This window comes from Papaver somniferum, chromosome 9, assembly GCF_003573695.1.
Source record: "Papaver somniferum cultivar HN1 chromosome 9, ASM357369v1, whole genome shotgun sequence".
NCBI classification, from domain to species: Eukaryota; Viridiplantae; Streptophyta; class Magnoliopsida; order Ranunculales; family Papaveraceae; genus Papaver; species Papaver somniferum.
Window position 1 is genome coordinate 30,593,340 of NC_039366.1, and position 7,078 is coordinate 30,600,417.

The 7,078-nt window shown below is 37.3% G+C and overlaps 1 pseudogene; it reads right to left on the minus strand.

The window, feature by feature from the left end:
• Positions 1-1,339: 1,339 nt before the first annotated feature.
• On the minus strand, positions 1,340-5,772 carry LOC113308802 (annotated as a pseudogene).
• Positions 5,773-7,078: the final 1,306 nt, after the last annotated feature.

Sequence of the window (7,078 nt, forward strand, 5' to 3'; positions counted from 1 at the left end):
TCTTGTTCACCTTGATTTATCAAAAGACGGAACAAAAAGACATTTATGTGGGAGACAGATTTGTTTATAAGTCCTCGACTTTGGGTCGTAGCAACTCTTAGTTGTGGGTGAGATCGGCTAAGGGATTTAAGTGCGCAGAATCAGGCGTGGTTTTAGAGGCGTTAGGTTCGCGACTGTACCTTAACCGGTGTGAGACTTGGTTAGGGCTCAGCTACATTCCAACCCGAAGTTAACTTGTAGTAAGCTAGTGTCTGTAGCATCTTAATACACAGTGTGGTGTTCAAATCTGGACTAGGTCTCGGGGTTGTTCTGCATTTGCGGTTTCCTCGTTAACAAAATTTCTGGTGTCTGTGTTATTTCTTTTTCGCGTTATATTTGTTTATATAATTGAAATATCACAGGTTATGCGTAGTTCAATCAGTTGATAAATCCTACCTTGATTGTTGGATAGAACTTGATTGACACTTGGGCATTGGTTTTTGATACCGTCCAAGTTATTCTCATATAGTAGACCCTCTGTATATTAATACTCTCGGGCAAGCACAAAATTATTAATATACGGAGGATATTAATATATAGAGGTTGATTAAAGTAAGATTTCACAAATTGGGACTATGATTTGTATCAATATGTAGAGGTTATTACTGTATCAATAAAGTAAGATTTCACAAAGTGGGGACTATGATTTGTATCAATATGTAGAGGTTATTACTATATAGAGTATTAGTATATGGAGGTTCTACTGTATCAATTATTCTCACGGCTTTCTATCCTGTTGATTTACTGATTGTATTGAGAAAGAGATAAAGCTGATTGGTATCTTTCTTGATTGAGTCTCACTTTTAAGTTGGTGCTCTCGGAATTATATTGAAGTTAAGTCCATACAGATTGCCGAACGAAATATTGGGTGTGTTTGTTAGACCCCCGCTTTTTCAAAACCTATGTGCACACCGCTACACCATTTTTAGTGATTAGCAACGGTGACCTTCAGTTCAAAACGGGGTCGTAATAGTTCATCTCTATTACAAAAGGAGATATGGCAATATTTCGCAACGGTTCATTGCCGTTGCAAATTTTGGGTTGCAACTCTAGTGTTGCAACATTAATAGATCGCAATTGTTTCAAACAGTTGCAAAAGTGGAAAATATTTTGCAACATCAAAAAAGATAGTGGTTTGCCCTGCTCAAAACCAGGTTTTGACCGGGTAAAAGTTGTAATTTCCTGCAATAGTAACCAATTACAAAATCAAGTTTTCCCCATTCAGTAACCCAAAAAAACGATCAAGAAAGTATTTCTTAAAGATAATCACCATGACATACAGTTGTGAACTCCATTCATATACACAAAGTAAGACATCACAAGGATTGTCATTTGGATATACCTATAAATTCAGTATCTTACAAAATGATATAAAGAAAAAATAACTCTCACATTGAAAATCAAACACATATTGCTTATCCCGTTGGATGATGATGTGACCAGATATCTACAAAAAAAAGTAGTTCAATGGTATGTCAGAACCAACAATCAATCTCATACAAAAGTGAACCAAAATTTGGCCAATTTCAACTTCATTTTTATCTCGAGAGTTTTCCTTTAATGTAGAATGAACTAAGAAAAATCTCATAACAAGTCAAGTCTTACTGATGCTGTTGCTTTGGTACTAGAATATGCTTTGCGGCACTAGAATCTGCTGTTGTTGTGATACTGGAAATTTGATGTTTTTAGCTGTACTACAAGTTGTTGTGGTGGTGGTTGTGGTTAAACCATTAACCTCGGCATTCCGTGACTCAAACTGTTCGCCAATATTCTGTGTCAACACAACCAGCAAGGAGAGCGTTAGAATGGTGGGATTTTCTTGCGACCATGTAGTACACAAAAATTTAGGACATGGAACGAAAGAAAACAGAAAGAAACTAACCGGGGAGGCCAACAACAATGCTTAAAAATTTTATTTACATTGTTAATTAATTCACAATTTTATTGAATGTCACTTTAGGGTTATTTAAATTCCCATAAGCAGTTTCTACCAAACCAAAGACAATATTACTCGAGGGAACCATCAACATACTTAACAACATGTGAAGAATTCCAACATTGCAAAGATAGTAGAGAAACCATACCATAACAAGATATTTTCTTAGTTGGCATCATTTTCGTCTCGCAATGCACCATAGAGATCTTCGCAAGTTGCGACTTGAGCAAATAATGATCCATCCCCTAGAAAAACCGTCGAGTGCAAATTAAATAAAGAAAAGAAAATTACTTGGCTTTGCAGATTTTAAATTAAAAATCAACTGAAACTAATAAGAATCATTCATTATGGCAGCATAAATATGACATGCGCTTACCAAGGGAAGAACATATTATCACATACAACCAACATCATGGTATTGAAAATCGTACGAGTCAACTCGCTTCAAATTTCCTTCAAATCGGCCCATGAAGAGTTCCGCAGGAATCGAACCTCAGACCTTGTAGGTCGTTCGCAACTCCCCTAACCACTATACCAGACTGCTTGTTTTGATTAATTATTGAAACTATTATTTGTCAAAAACAAGCGGAAAACACTAAAGGAACACGACAGAAAGAAGAAAAAAAAAAGGAGAGACGGAGTGCGAAACATTGGAAAAAGAAGAGGGAACTGTGGTTTTGAGTTCTGAAAATGGACTTGTCAATATCCCAAATTAGATGTGCTTGGAAAGGATAGACTCGACAACACCTTGGGCTATGGGGTGATAACAATCGCGAGCTTCAGCAAATACTTGTTTAGCCAATATTTTACTCTCTTCCTTTTCGGCACCTTGAACTAGTGCAGTGTATAGAGGACGAAGGTAGCTAATCCTTCCAACTTCCTTCAAAGTTTTCTCCACTTCGCTGTAGTAATCTCTGCATCCAGATGATAAGGCGAGCTGGAGGAATGCTACCTTCACTTCATAATCCATTGATTCCGCTAGTCTGTAACGTGCATCCAGAGCTGCAACCTGTGGAACCAACAAACTTGTGTACTTAAGTCGCCTTCAGCGATAATCAAAATACAGTATTGTTACTTATTCATCCGGATGAACACTGCTTTCCAAGAACACAATGAAAATTTACAGTTCAAAACAGTATTGTTAAGTGCTTAAATCATATCTGACCATGCATTTATAACAATACATATCGTTATGTTAGCAAGACATTTTTTAATAACAGACATCCGAAGAGATATTAAAAGATGTCTAGCTTATGCTACAATGTCCCATCCAGATGCACGGGGTTGTATTGATGTACTTATAACAAAAAACTATAGAAGTGCGTGAGAAGGGTTCCAACATTTTCAACTATTCCCATCTAAACCCCTAAATATTGGGAGCATGAATCCCGGTGACGAGATACACGAAAGGAAGGAGATTTCATATTGCTACATAATGGACAATGGAAGTATACAAACAGTAGTATAAAGATGTTACCTGTGAAGCTTCAACAGATCTGGGCACATTCTCCAAGTAGAGTTCCCATTCCTGACCTTGCCAATCTGCTACCTCGTCTTCCCTTGGCATCCTACCAACCTTGAACTTTTTAGCCAAAGAAACAAGCTTAGTGTAGACAATGGATTCAGTTTCATACGCATCTGAAGGGAGACCAGTACCCTCAGTCCAGAGAACCAGGTCAACCTCCTTCTCAATTCCAGGAATATTTGCTTTCAAGAAATTAAGGAAAGTTTCGGTATCGATGGATTGGAATTTGAAAGTCGAAATATACTTTTTAAGAAACTCATCAAATGCAGGGCGTCCAATCTGTGAAATGAAGGGAGAAAAAAAATTCATATCCATATAAAAGCACAAGTAAAATAGAGATAGAAAGAGTAAAACTTCCATCAGATTCTAATGACTAATCCTAAATAGTTCCTTTGAACAGTAAGTACTCCGACAAACCTGTCGTTCAATGCGCCATAGAAACTGAAAACCTTTCTCGTACGGCACTTCTGAGTAGATATCATCTGGGTCTACTCCTTCCTGCTTATTCTTGAGCTTAGTGAACTCCAAGTTATCCTTGAATTTTTCTATAGTTTCATTTAAACTCTTCCAACCAATTCCAATATTCAAAGCAGCTCTCTCCTCTCCTTGGCAAACCTCAACAACTCTCCTCTCTGCATATGTCGTAAAACCCTGGAGCCATGCAACACAAAAAATTTAAAACAATAGGCAATAGTAATCAAAGCTGCACAACTCACAGACATGTCATAAAACCCTGGAGCCACTTTACTCAAATGCACAGTTTGCCAGTCCCTTGAAAGCGCCAGAACTAGAACAGTATCAAAGGTGACAAAAAGAACTACAATGATCTTGAAACTAAGATTGTCCACTGTCCCCTACAAATGACCCCAATCAAGATTAAGGAAAAAGAACAAATAAGTTTTCAACAACACTTGCTGCACTTAAACAAGGCCATTTATCAATCAATTTCAACAACTCGGATCTCTCCAGGGCTCCAACGGCACCCACTATAGCAACCTCAACCTTACAAGTACTTATTAATTTTATCAACATTGTAACTTTCAAAAACTTATCCCAGTTAAATGCAACATAAGTTTCCCCAAGTATTTTACCAAAATGAATTCGACAAAATCTTAAAACCGACTAAACTTATGTAGGAAACAATCAAGAAAGCAACACAGTAACCAATCTATTAACCCATTTAAAAAATTCTGAAGGAAAAGTTTTACCAAATTAACCAATATACCTCATTCAACCAGAAATCTTCATTTGTCTTGTTAGTAATCAAATTCCTAGTCCAACTATGAGCAAGTTCATGAGCAACAACTTGTGCACCACTACCATCACCCCTTATAACAGTAGGGAGTCAAAAAAGTCATCCTTGGATTCTCCATTCCTCCTAAGGGAAAACTTGGTGGCAAAACAATCAAATCAAACCTCTCCCATTCATAAGCACCAAACAGCTTCTCCCCCTGTCTAATCATCTCTTCCGTACCTGCAAATTCCCTCGCCGCAACATCTAACACACTCACGACATTCTCCGCATAAATCCTCGTCCTCGGTCCAACTTCTGTAAATCCCAGCTCCCCAACAGCAAAAGCAAACAAATACGGCGGAATTGGCTGTTCCATAACAAATACCTCCACCACTCTCCCTTCAGCACACCACAACGCCTCATCACATGCCACACCAGCCTCCCCCGCCACCGGAGACCTCCGTTCAACATGCTTCGCAGCCATAACCGCCGACAACTCGCGCGGCACATTTAACCTCGCCGAGTAACAAATCCTTGCAGCTGGTGTATCCTGACAAGGGAAAATTGACCTAGCATGAATTGCTTGACACTGTGTGTAAACGAAAGGCAAACTCTTATTAAACGTCTGGGGTGGAGATAACCATTGAAGAGCTGAAGAACAAGGGCTAGTAACAAAAGAAACCAGAATTGATGACTGATTTGATAATGTAACTGTTAGGGTTTGCCCTTTGATTGGATCAATAACTGGAGATAACTCAAAGGGGATTGGAATTAGGGTTTTTGAATCAAGAACTGATGTGATTGTTAATGATCTTGTGTCTAATGAGAGTGGACCAGTATGAGGTGATGAAAGTGTTAATAGTGATGAACCATTAATTGTTGATGATGAGAAATTGAAATAGAGTGATAGTGAGATGTGGTTAGTTAATGGGTTTGTTGAATCTGTGTATGAATGTGGATCAATTGGTGCCATTTTGATCAAGAAATTTGGGGATTTTTTGTTTTTGTTATGTTTTAGGGATTTGGAGTTGGTGGGAATATGAAGCGAAGAAGAAAGAGAGAATTTTTATTTTTAAAGGGTTTTAGATTTTTTGGAGAGAATATTTTGGGATAATAAAACAAAATAATTTTTTAATGTTTTTATTGCGATATTGTACAGTTTGATATTATACTGAGTTGGTGACTTGGTGGTACTACTGACCTAACTTTGTGGGGCTAAATGTATTCTTTTGATAATCAAACGTAGGACTGGCAATGGATAAATATCCGTCGGATATTGGCCATACCGATAAGGTTAAGGTTAAGGGTTATCGGATATCCGATAACATCCGACGGATATCAAAAATCCAATTCGATAAGGTTAAGGTTAACTTATCGGATATCGGATTTTTATCCGTTAATATCCGGTTTTGTTGGACAGAAGCAAAAGCTGAAATTTAACGAGATTTTCAAGTGTTTAACTTAACTGAAAGACAGAAAACCCACACAAACACTACTCCAGTGTCTCAGTCACATCACACATGAAAAAAAAAACTACAAACACCCAACCAAACAGTCTGCAAACTAAAGTACACAACAGCAAAAAAGAAAAAACCATGTCTTCTTGTACACAGACTTAACAATAATGTCAAACAACTTGCTAGTGATGATCCTCCTTGGCTGCCTGGTTACATGTTGCATCATTGCATCAACTTCAGTCAATGACTTCCATATCTGCATTCACAAACAATCAATTAGAAAAGAAAAACAAATAGTCTTAAACATGAGAGACATCTTCTACATTGTAACACCAAAAACTGAATTCAAAGCAGTGTATATTTAGGTTCTCATATTATTGGTTGTTCCAGTACTGGTCTCTGCGGAGTGTTCATGTGACAGAAATGGGGAAAAACGAAACAAAAGAGAAGCTCTGAAATACAAATTAACAGCAATAGCATCAATATTAGTAGCAAGTGGAATTGGTGTTTGTATACGAATTCTGGTAAAAGAGTATCAGCATTAAGACCAGAAAACAATATATTCTTTATGATAAAAGCATTTGCAGGTGGAGTTATACTAGCAACAAGGTTTATACATGTTCTGCCAGATGCTTTTGAGAATTTAACATCACCATGTCGGAAAAAATCCATGGCCCATGGGGTTTCCCATTTACTGGTTTTATAGCTATGATGTATGCTATTGGTACATTAATGGTGGATACATTTGCAACTAGTTATTATAAGAAAAATCCATTACAAGTATTATCCGATAAAAGAAATATTAACAGATCAAACAGTTGAGCTACATGAATAAACTTGATTGAAAACTTTAACCCAATAACAAACATTCAATCTGAATTAACTTG